The following is an 11,274-nucleotide window of genomic DNA, read 5'->3' on the forward strand; positions in this document are numbered from 1 at the left end:
GCCTCACATATACTTGGGATGCGCATTAAGCGCGATAGGCATCAGGGACTTTTGTATCTCTCACAGCGGGAGTACATTCATAAAGTCCTTGAGCGCTTCCGCATGCAGGACGTAAAGCCTATTGGCTGTCCATTACCTTCTTATGTGAAGGTATCACAGGCCGATTGTCCGCAGACAGATGAGCAGAGGGCCGAGATGGCCAAGATCCCTTATGCATCAGCCGTGGGCAGTTTGATGTATGCCATGATAGCCACTCGTCCAGATATTGCACATGCAGTTGGTGTTGTGGCACGCTATATGGCTACACCTAGCAGCAGACATCGGGATGCCGTGAAGGGTATCATGAGGTACCTGAAGGGCACAGCAGATATGTGTATTTGCTATGGCAGCCAGGATACAGGGGTCGTGGGGTACACTGACTCCGATTATGCAGGACATGCAGATAGTAGGAAGTCCACTTCTGGCTATGTATTCACCTATGCTGGAGGGGCTATCTCTTGGATGTCCAGGGTTCAGAAGTGTACGGCTTTGTCTACCACTGAGGCCGAGTATGTTGCAGCCACTGAGGCTTGCAAGGAGGCCATATGGTTAGGCCGTCTAGTTGCTGACCTTGGGATTGATGCTACACCTACACTGCATTCGGATTCTATGAGTGCCATTCAGTTGGCTAAGAATCTGGTCTTCCATGCGAAGACGAAACACATTGAGGTGAGGTATCACTTCATACGTGGTGTCGTGGAGGACAGGTCTGTTGACCTTGTCAAGATCTCCACTGACGAGAATCCTGCAGATTTGCTCACGAAGAGCCTCACTACTGAGCGCTTTGCCTTCCTCAAGAGGTTGATGGGCGTTGGATGAGATGTCACCTTTCCTCACCTATGTACATTTGTACTGTCTTTTCTTTTTTCTTTTCTCTCTCACTAGGGCAGATTCGCCTTTAAGTGGGAGGTTGTTGGGGGTAAAGGCGCCTTCGTCGTGCCGCCCCGTGTATTACTACACTGACAGTACCCGCCACTGCACACTGCAGGTGGCGGGCGCCCGTCACGTCACTTTATTCTTTATTCTTTTAGTGACAGTTTGAATAAAGGAAGGCCCGGTCACACATTGTGACTGTTGGAGTTCCCATTTCTTGTCTCTCTCTTTCTTGCTCTTGCTCTCCCGCCATAGCTCGCGTGCAAGCTTCGATCCTTCTCACCTTTCAAGAAAACCGTTTGTGGGAAAAGGGTGGGCGAGATCCCTGATGGATCCGTCCTACGAATGGGTGGCCTTGGTAAGCTGGGAGCTTCTTTCAAGAGATTGAATGAAACGTTAATTAGGAAAAATTAGGTAAAGCTGAGCACTGACTTACCTGGGGTTGGGTCTTAAAACCTTGATCAATAATTATCTTAGGGGAAAGGTGCAGCAGCTGTACCAAAACTCCATTAAGGTTCCCTGAATCCTAACTAGTTGCTAGAAAAAAGTGTTGCACTCCATGAACCAAGGGTAACTACGATCGCTCCAATCGAACAAGAAGTCCTTGTGGGACACCTTCGATGGAGCTAGCTAATGCATCAAGACCTCAGTTGTCAAATTAGGACCCCGAGCTTACAAGTTGATCCTCATGGGGATGGTTGGTACCTTCCATTACAAGGTGGACTCTGGGAAACCAAGATGATAGACCCTGTGCATTCTCGCGAGTGCCGGGCGAAGCCATCTAAGATAGTTCCCCAATGGACCACTAAAACGTACTGCTAGGGAATTGAAAGGTAGGCACGTAACAGAGAGAAAATCGTAGGTGACCTCTATATCCCATTCTGGTTACGTTACCCTTTGAAAAATGGGGCATTGATTTTGTGGGACCAATACACCCTTCATTGACTATGCAAAAGCGGTATATTATTGCGGCAATGGACTACTTTACAAAGTGGTTTGAAGCTTGAGCAATGATGAAGGAAAATGCTAAGGAGACGGCTAGTTTCATTATGGAGCAAATTGCTTGTCGTTTCAGCCCAGCAAAGGAGATTGTGTCTGATCAAGGGACACACTTCTTGAACAAGGTTATAGTGGCCCTGACTGAAGCTGTTGAAGATTAGGCACAACAAGACTACCCCGTAAAATCCTCAAGCGAATGGTTAGGTTGAGAGTACCAATAAACAATTGGTAGGAATCTTTTCTAAAATCGTATTAGAAAGCAAGCGCAATTGGGATAAGAAATTGTATGTAGCAGTGTGGGCTTACAACATGACGTTCAAGAGAGCCATAGGCCACACCCTGTTCAAGCTAGTGTATGGGGAGGAGTACGTTTTTCTGTTAGAAATAGAGCTCCCCACTATGCATTTTGCCCTCAATCATTCATTGAGAGAGGAAAAAGCGTTACAGGAACGGTATACTTCCCTAGCACATCTTGATGAGATTTGATTGTAGGCTTTATTACATCAAGAAGTAGGAAAGACAAGAATGAAAGCCCTTCATGAACTTTGGGCTAAGAAGTAAAAATTTGTGAAAGGGCAGTTAGTATTGTATTATGATGCTCGAAGGGAACTCTTTCCAGGAAAATTAGAACCCAAATGGGATGGACCATACAAGATTATGCATTTAGGAAAGAATGGCTCCATGGCCCTTCTAGCAGATTTGCAAGGGCTAGAGTTTAAGACCAAAGTTAACTTTAATAAGATGAAGCCTTACTATGTGTAAGGGCTGACATTGGGCTTGGTGCCTATGTAGGTCCTTCAGGATTCAGCTTTAATGTGTAGTAGGTACCAAGACAAGCGGATGGGATGCATTATGCCTTATTTGGAGCATCTGTATCTTGAGCAACGTTATCACCAAGGTCAAGTGATCTGGTGGAGTAAAGGGTATCAAGTTACTAAGTGGCAACACATATCCTTTACGTGGGAAATTAAGGTCTATTTCCACCACTGTCAATGAATTTTGACTAGTATTCCTATTGAGTTTAGCGAGGAAGGAGGAATTGTGCTTGTTATACACCCTCTCTCTCAGCTTGATTTTGATTATCATAAGTATGAGTGGGCTGATTATTATGGCATGGCCTATCAATGAAGCCTGGGTTTATACTATGTATTTTGATGGATCTTCCAGAGGACCCACTAAACATGCGAGTGTTGATGTGGTCATTAAAGATCCCCGATGTAGGGTTGTCATGAAGATGGGAGTCTATTTGGGACCCTATTTTACTAATAATATGGCAAAATACAAGGCCTTGATCATGGGGCTGAACATAGCCCCGATGTGGTAGTATCCGCCGGTTATTAGTTAAAGGAGACTCGCAGTTAGTAATCAATCAACTAAATGGGACCTATAGTGTGGGGGATCCCATCTTATGAATGTACCATCGTGCAGCCTTGGATATGTTGCATATCTTTGAGATGGTGACATGTTAGTTATTTCCTCGACAATGGAATCATTTTGCAGATTCCTTGGCTAACTATGCTTTCCTGGCAAATGTCTTTTTCAATTATGCTCCAGGGGAGCTCTTGCAACTATCTCCTAATATTAGCTCTAGACTACTTTGGGGTCTTCTTGCTGACACGTCATATTTCGAACGCCGATGGATAGTTTGGGTCATGAGTCAAGTAACAAGTGAGCACCTTCCTACTCTATCATGGACGCATAGGATTGTGTATCGTCATATTCATCGGACACCCCTTGCTATTTATACAGGGGGTTTCTTAATAACTTGATGCCCTTAGTGTAGCGCCCATGAGGCCTTATCCTTGGTCAGTTTTGTGCTTTAGTAGAGTGCTTTAACAGTATGTTGTGTTGAATGGTGGTTAAATGTTTTATTTCATAAGGCCAAGAGGGCTGGTCTTGTTGAGTTTCAATGCTTTATTTCATAAGGCCAAGAGGACTAGTTTTGTTGGGTGTGAAATGTTATATTTTCTTAGGCCAAGAGGACCATATATCTGTTTGGTACAAGTATGTTGAATGGTTTTCTATTTTAGTGATTGCATCACACAGGTTAACAAATTCACTAGAGGGAGCCTTTACTATAGAGGAGCTTATTGTGGCCATTCCAAGTGGTATCATCTCCTTTCTTAGTTTTTTTCCTTAAGAAAATAATGTTATATGTGTCTGTGGGGGTTAATCTATTTTCGTTTGTTGGAGATCGGGAATTAAGGCATCAAGTCCTAGGGTCTGCTAGGCAATTGTCCTAGGAATCTGTGCTAGTGTGCGACAATTAGAGAAGCCTACCAAAGCATTTAAGAGAATAACAAGTTCTGAATCTATCTAAACATAAAAATTACAAAGGTGTGTAAAAAGGGGTTCTAACCCCTCAATAAGAAAAAGAAATGAAAAAACAAGAAAGTTTCTATAAGAAGTTGATTATTGCCTTGGGAGGCTTGGTAGATTTTTGGGGACAAGTCTAGACCTAAGATCGATGCCTTGGCTTCCTAGGGGTAGCAGCTAGCAGAAAGACAAGCAAGGAAGGTTGGAGCGAAAATAAAAGTGAGTGTTAAAAATAGATTAAGTGTCACCTCACGAGTACTTAGTCGGTTCATGGGTACCGAGTCAGGACCTGAGATCAATGCCATGTTCTCCTTGGGTCACTCTACACTCAGCTCCCTCCTTTTTACATGCCGGAGTATGAAAATCTTGAAAGGAAAATGTGCTATAAGAAAAAACTATGATGACTAGGCTATAGGAGTCCTCGCCTGGTAGGAGGTCCTGGTCTAGTTGTCCTAAGTTAGGTACGTAGTTCAGACCACCACTAGGATGACCTCTTTAATAGGCTTTTTATCCAGTCCATGCTAGAGAAATTGGTTAGAGACTCGCTCTGGATTTGTGTCAGATTATGTTGGGCCTCTCCCTTGTGGATTTTCATGCCTTGATTTTGTCAAGGGGTAGGGTGAGCACTATGGAGTGTTTTGTTGTGTATTTGTCGTTTTAGCTTGATGCTCTGTATTGGTTATGTTTGTGCAGATCTGTTTGTGGAATTTGACAGGTTGAGTCGCCCTATCCCATGGTCGCCAATGAGAGGGAAATTTAAAGCCCGTTAAAATGTGGGAAAGAAGTGGAGAAGTGTAAATTCAAGGCAGGAATTGAACCTCGTCGAAAGCAGCAAAGACGGGTTTGGCAATTTTTACAAGCTATGAAAGACAGGATTTGAAAGCGGTTTCAAAGAGCAGTTGCAGATTTTTCATAATTTTTCCAAACTCTGGATCAAGCTAGAGCAGGTGATCAACATTTCAGGACCTCAAGACGAACTTGCAGAAATTTCCAAAACTCGATTCAGAGGCTAGACAATGGAAATGCGAAACCCGCACAGTCGAGGCCAAAAGGGAAAAACAATTTTGAATTGGTCAAACCTTTTGGTAGGGGGCCAAAGGCCCCTCTAAAAAATCAAATTTTGTAAGGGGGGGGACTATTTTTTGAAACGGTGTGACGACACAAACCGCCCCCCCCCCCCCCCTCCTTCATGTGCCGATTTGGTGGAGAAGGCCATAGTGGGCCTGAGAGCAACCCCCCGATTTGATCTCAACAATGGATTCTTTGATTTTCTTGCTCCATATTGCCAATCTTTGCTCACACAATGGCTGCCAAGTTGAAGAGCACAGAATTCAATATTTCTCTCTCCTCCTCCTCTCTCCTCTAAGGGGCTGATCACACAGAAAATCAAGAAAGAAGGGAGATGAAGGATGCTTGTCCGACGTGGACCGGATTGCTCCAAGATCGAAATGAGGGTGAGAGACAACATCCAATGCTATCGAAAAATTGATGATGGGTCCACTGGCTGCCTGAAACGATTTCATAAAAACATGCAACATGCAAATAAGCGGTATGCTCAATTTTTACAAAGAAAATTTCATTGTTTTGATGTTTGATGGCTTTAATGGTGTGTACATGGAAAGAAAACTTGTATGAATCATGTTTGAAGTATGTTGCAGGGATGTACATGATAAAATGTAGAATTGTAGTTGTAATAGTCGTAATTAATAATTAGAAACCCAAAATGTGTTTTAATAAAGGAAAAATGAGGGTTTCTTCCGTTTCGGGTTGGAGAATGAAGTTCATATGGGATAAAAAACTGATAAAAACCAGTGTTCAATCAATATGATCAATCAATACACATAAATCGAAAAATTCCGTATTTTTATGAACAAATAAATGAGAAAAAAGGAAAAATAAGGAAATTTTTAGTTTTTACACCTAAAAATTTAGTTAAAAATATATTTTATGTTTGTGAATGTATAACAAGGCTAGAGCATAAGGCATAAGCCTCAGTCAAGCCTTGTTTCTATGTTAGAGTATGTTTTTATCAATTTTTTCTTGAAAAACTATATAAAAATGAACGTTACAGCTATCCAACAAATGCAAAACCTAAATGATAGGAGGGAAGAAGGATGCATCACAATTTGCATTTGGATATCACATTCCCTAGCTCTCAACACTTATTTTGTATCTAGAATCATTCCATACTTGTGTCCAGGACTATCTTTATTGGTGGTTTTCTTTGTCCCAAGGTACCAAAGGTGGTAGTTTTTGGTTTTTTCTTAGTACCATTACTATCTATCTCACTGTACCATTATTGGTAGTCTTGGTACTTCTAAGTATTAAATTTGATTGTCCTAGATTACCTTTTTATGGCATTTGGGTACTTTATGTACATGATAAAAAGGTTCATAAATCTAGGTTCCTTGTGCCTCATTTGAGTAATGTCTCATGTCAATGTGTACTAATCTACTTTGGGCCACAAGAAAACCACATTATAGCTAATTATCATTGATAATGGAACCAAATTTTAATGGCATACACTTGGATAGTCATGACCAAGTGATATGGGGGCCATCATCCAAGGATGTCCCTCTCTCACTCAGTGGTGACTCATACAACATTCACTGCACATAAGGATCAACACCAAGCAAAGTGGGGGCCCTTTGGCCTAGGGAGGGACCTTCTTCTCTTGTTGGTACTGACCTTCATGCGGTTCATTGCACATGATAAGAACTTCAATTAGCCCAATTATAATAAAAATGAACTAGCCTTTTTGACAATTATTATAATGTGCCCGTCCAGGCACATTTTTAGTGGTCCATCGAGAGACGAATCTAAGCGACGTTGCCCAACACTCCCATGGAATGTTATAGGGTTTGTTGCCTAGGGTTTCTTGAGTCCGCCTTGCAACAAAACGTTTCCGGCCAAACCCACTGGGATCGACCTAAAATTTGAGTCCCTAGTGGTTAAGGTTTCGTGATAGCATTCTAGTGTTGGGGATCCTAGACATCCTACTTTACGTAGAGATGCCCAAGCCAAAGCAAGTCCATGCCGCACTTGGTTCAAAGAGAATGGGAAACGAGAGGGATACATCGCTCAACCTCTCTACCTGTAGGGCACAGTCCCATTCCGATCCCCTAAAATGGCATGAATCGGGGTTGTAACCTAACAATTACTAAGGGTCGGTTATCGATAGAACCTTGTGAGAAGCTTCCCAATTCAATGGGACCACCCTGTCATAGGATAGACTCATTAGGGATTCTGCCCACCCGCTTCCCTCAATAGGCGTTCTTTAGTTATCTAATTAGATCCTATCACATTTATGTGTGACATTTAAAATCAGCTTCCTTAGTTAAGCCTTTTAGGAAACAGGGTTCGTTGTGTAACTTATAGCACTGACATGAAAACAGAGCAAGCAAACCTTTTGACAAACAAGTTCCTTAACTTATCTTCTAGTTAATCTTTGTCTCCTACCCATACAAGAGAAATTATATATCCCTTCTGCCCTACAGAAGTACCCAATCCAAATAACATGGCACCATAATTTCAATCCTTTATCTAGAATAGGATCTTCCAATGCCACAGATGTTGGGGCCACGGAGGTCCTCAACTCCATTCTGGACATGGCAAGGGGTGTCTAGAGCTCCACCTAACCCATAAGCTGCCTAGGAGTGAAACACCATTTTCATGGTTGGCCTTTTCACCACTAGACCTTCGGCCAATGAATCTCGAGTAGTGCCCTTTTTGGGTTGATCCACTGTGCGATCTTGGAGAGGTGATCCAACCGTGCAAAGAACCTTTCCTTAATTAAAGCATTTAAGAATCAAGCACAAACAAGGCATTCATCCCTAATATCATCTTTCAAAAACATTCCTTTATTCCCATGGCAACTTGTCATCACAGACCCGTGCCATGAATTCACCATCAATCACAAGCACTTGGAATAATCATCCAATCCACAATCCAATAATCAATTGATTGTAAAAGCATTTAGGGTGTTGTTCGATCAACCAACAAAACCAATTTTATTTTTCCAAACAATGCAAGAATAGTCATGATAACATTCCCATCACATATTCGCTCTCCCCCTTGGGATCAAGGAGCGATATTATGCAGAATTTTAACGTGACTTTATCTTCCTTTCCCCTAAAGCAAAGAATGTGAGACAAATTTGTAACGATGCGAGACTATCTTCAAATGTAAAATAATTCCCGAATTATTGTGCGAGTTGTAATCAACTCATGGTTTGGCAGTACAAGGTAAACTCCTTAACCATTATTTAATGCAAAACCTTCACAGGATGGATGCAAGACTTTTAATGCAAGATCATTTCATGTACCATTGATGTATGTTTCATATAATCTTTCCCATGCATGTACCATGAATGTGCATAACCCTCAAGGTACCCTTATATGCTTTTCATGCTACATATGATTTTGTCGTGTAGCACCGAGACACAATGATTGTATTTGGGTACAAGGATTTGTGCGAACCTCAATGCGCCATGTACATAAATCTATGCAAGGTCATTTATGGTTATGGAGAACTTGACGCAGAAAGAATTATCCTACGATTTCCTACAAGCACATAACCTTTGAAAAATAATTTCAAGCTACTCATATTCATGTGCATGCCAAAGCAATATGATCTAAGTCTTAATGAATAGGGGAGATGAAAATTAGTACATGGGTATTCGGAGATGAATTATTCATACCCAACATTGTATTCATATTAACAATAATGCCCTCACTAGTGGCTCCATTGCTAGATGCGGGATTACCATTTATGCGTGTCTCCCTTCGTTTTGGGGCTATACTTTCAACTAATAAATCTCTCTCTCTCTCTCTCTCTCTCTCTCTCTCTCTCTCTCTCTCTCTCTCTCTCTCTCTCTCTCTCTCTCTCTCTCTCTCTTGTCGGAGAGGTAGCGTGCTGGGGTGGCTCTCTTCTATTGTGACAGGGGTTAAGCTTGCGGATAAGAGGGAAGGGTTAAATGCGTGTGGCCACCCTCCAAGGAGGGGGAAAGGGAGGAACATTCTAGAAGGTTCTCTCTCTCTCTCTCTCTCTCTCTCTCTCTCTCTCTCTCTCTCTCTCTCTCTCTCTCTCTCTCTCTCTCTCTCTCTCTCTCTCTCTCTCTCTCTCTCTCTCTCTCTCTCTCTCTCTCTCTCTCTCTCTCTCTCTCTCTATACATCGTGCCATTCCTCTCCTTGAGATGGGGAAGAGGAAGAAGAGCTATCCAAATTGCAGTCCTGGGGGGTTTTATACGTGTGGGGGGGAGGGGCGGGAAGGAAGTGGAGCAGTGGTGGTGCCACCTTCCAGCACGTGTTTGACTGCATGGTGGCACTATTGCGGATTGGTCAAAAAGTCTAGGGAGGGGTGGTAGGCTCGTGGTCTCCCCCTGACAATCACCGTCATCTTCTTCTTCAATGTCATCTACTTCTTCTTCGTTGTTGTCATGTCCTTCTTCCTCCCCCAGCTACCTGTTCGGCGACGATAGGGGGAAGGAAAAAAAAACAATTACTTTTATTTAAAATAGAAGGGGGGTTCCTATGTGAGGGCAGGGATATTACATCCTCTCCTTGCCATTAGAGAACTCAAGATGTCCTCATCTCAAAAGAACTGGGGATTTCATTCTGGAACCTGTGGGGTAGGATCTGTCACACATTCATTGTGACACTCTGACCACTTATAAGCACATAGACTTTTAAAATAACAACTTATTGTATTTGATCTATCCAAGTCCAAATTACAAGAGAAAAGTTTATTGTAATTACATCTCATGAATAACTTCAAGGTTTTTCCTAAGTATTTGATAATTTTTGTGGTAAGTTCTGGATCATTGAGGCTTGTATAATTTCATTCTTTGTAAGTTCAAGTTCTCTTTGAGTCTTATTGGAACAATTGATGTGGATATGTCCAATGTTGTGGCACCAAGAGCATCAATATTTAGGGTGCTTTGGACATTCCCTTTTGAAATGACCTAACTCCTTGCAATAGAAACAATGCGGAGCTTTATCAGTTGGAGTCACAAGATTCTTGGTTGTCCTTGGCAAGATCTTCTTTCGTTAGACCAAATTTCCCTAAGATCCCTTTAGCAAACCGAAGTGATCATTTATCTTAGAGACTCTATTTCCAAATTGTCCTCTCCTTAGATCTGGACTAAGATCCATGGACAATTGGCTTTGCTTGTAATACTAAAGATTACTCCCAATCTTTGACATTCTGGTAAGACCCGGTGTATATTAGTTGAGAAGAAACTGCTTAAGAGAAATTCATTGCAAGTTATAATTGTCATTCCTTGCTAAAGTATCTATGATCACTTGTAAGTTCTAAGCTCAAAATTGATGCAACTCATATTACCTGGGTTAGTTGTAGTTACAAGAGTAAGGTTTATTTCAATACAAGTTGTACTACATGTCGATACAATTTCTAGGATTTCTAATCATCCTAAAGAGGTGTAGTGGGTTCTAGATTTTCATCTTCATTTGATTCCTCTATATATTTGAAGACTGCACTTGTGTAGCTTCGTTTTCTTGGAGGCTCAATATCTTCTGGACTTAGGTCAGGGTAGTTTGTTTGGATGTGCCCTAGTTCATTGCAGTGGAAGCATCAATGGTTGGGACATCTCCTACGGATGTGCCCTATCTCTCCACACGTGTGGCATCTCTTGTCCTGATCTTGGGAATCATCTTTGTCACAATTTTCCAATCTAAGTTCTTGGATGATTGGCTTTGCTCGAAGCAATGCATCTTGCAAGTCTATTGGACGCATTGCTTCAAGATGGTGATTCAGAGGAGTGTTCAGGCCATGGAAAAACATGGATACTTGTTGCTACGCAATATCCATAGGTGGTGCATTTTTCAGTAGGGTTACAAACTTTTAGTAGTAAGCTTCCAAGGTTAATTCCAGCTACTTGAGCTTGAAGAATTCATTCATCCTCAAAGTCTAGTAGGTTGGCGGAATGCATGGTCCATGTACAACATATTTTAGCTAAACCCAAGTGACATTGGCTTCAGAAATACCTTGATCTTTGCACCATTGCTTCCACCATATCCGAGTCTGTGA

The sequence above is a fragment of the Lygodium microphyllum genome, chromosome 28 (genome assembly GCF_053477565.2).
Source record: "Lygodium microphyllum isolate KBCC chromosome 28, Lygodium_microphyllum_v1.1.10, whole genome shotgun sequence".
In the NCBI taxonomy this organism is placed as follows: domain Eukaryota; kingdom Viridiplantae; phylum Streptophyta; class Polypodiopsida; order Schizaeales; family Lygodiaceae; genus Lygodium; species Lygodium microphyllum.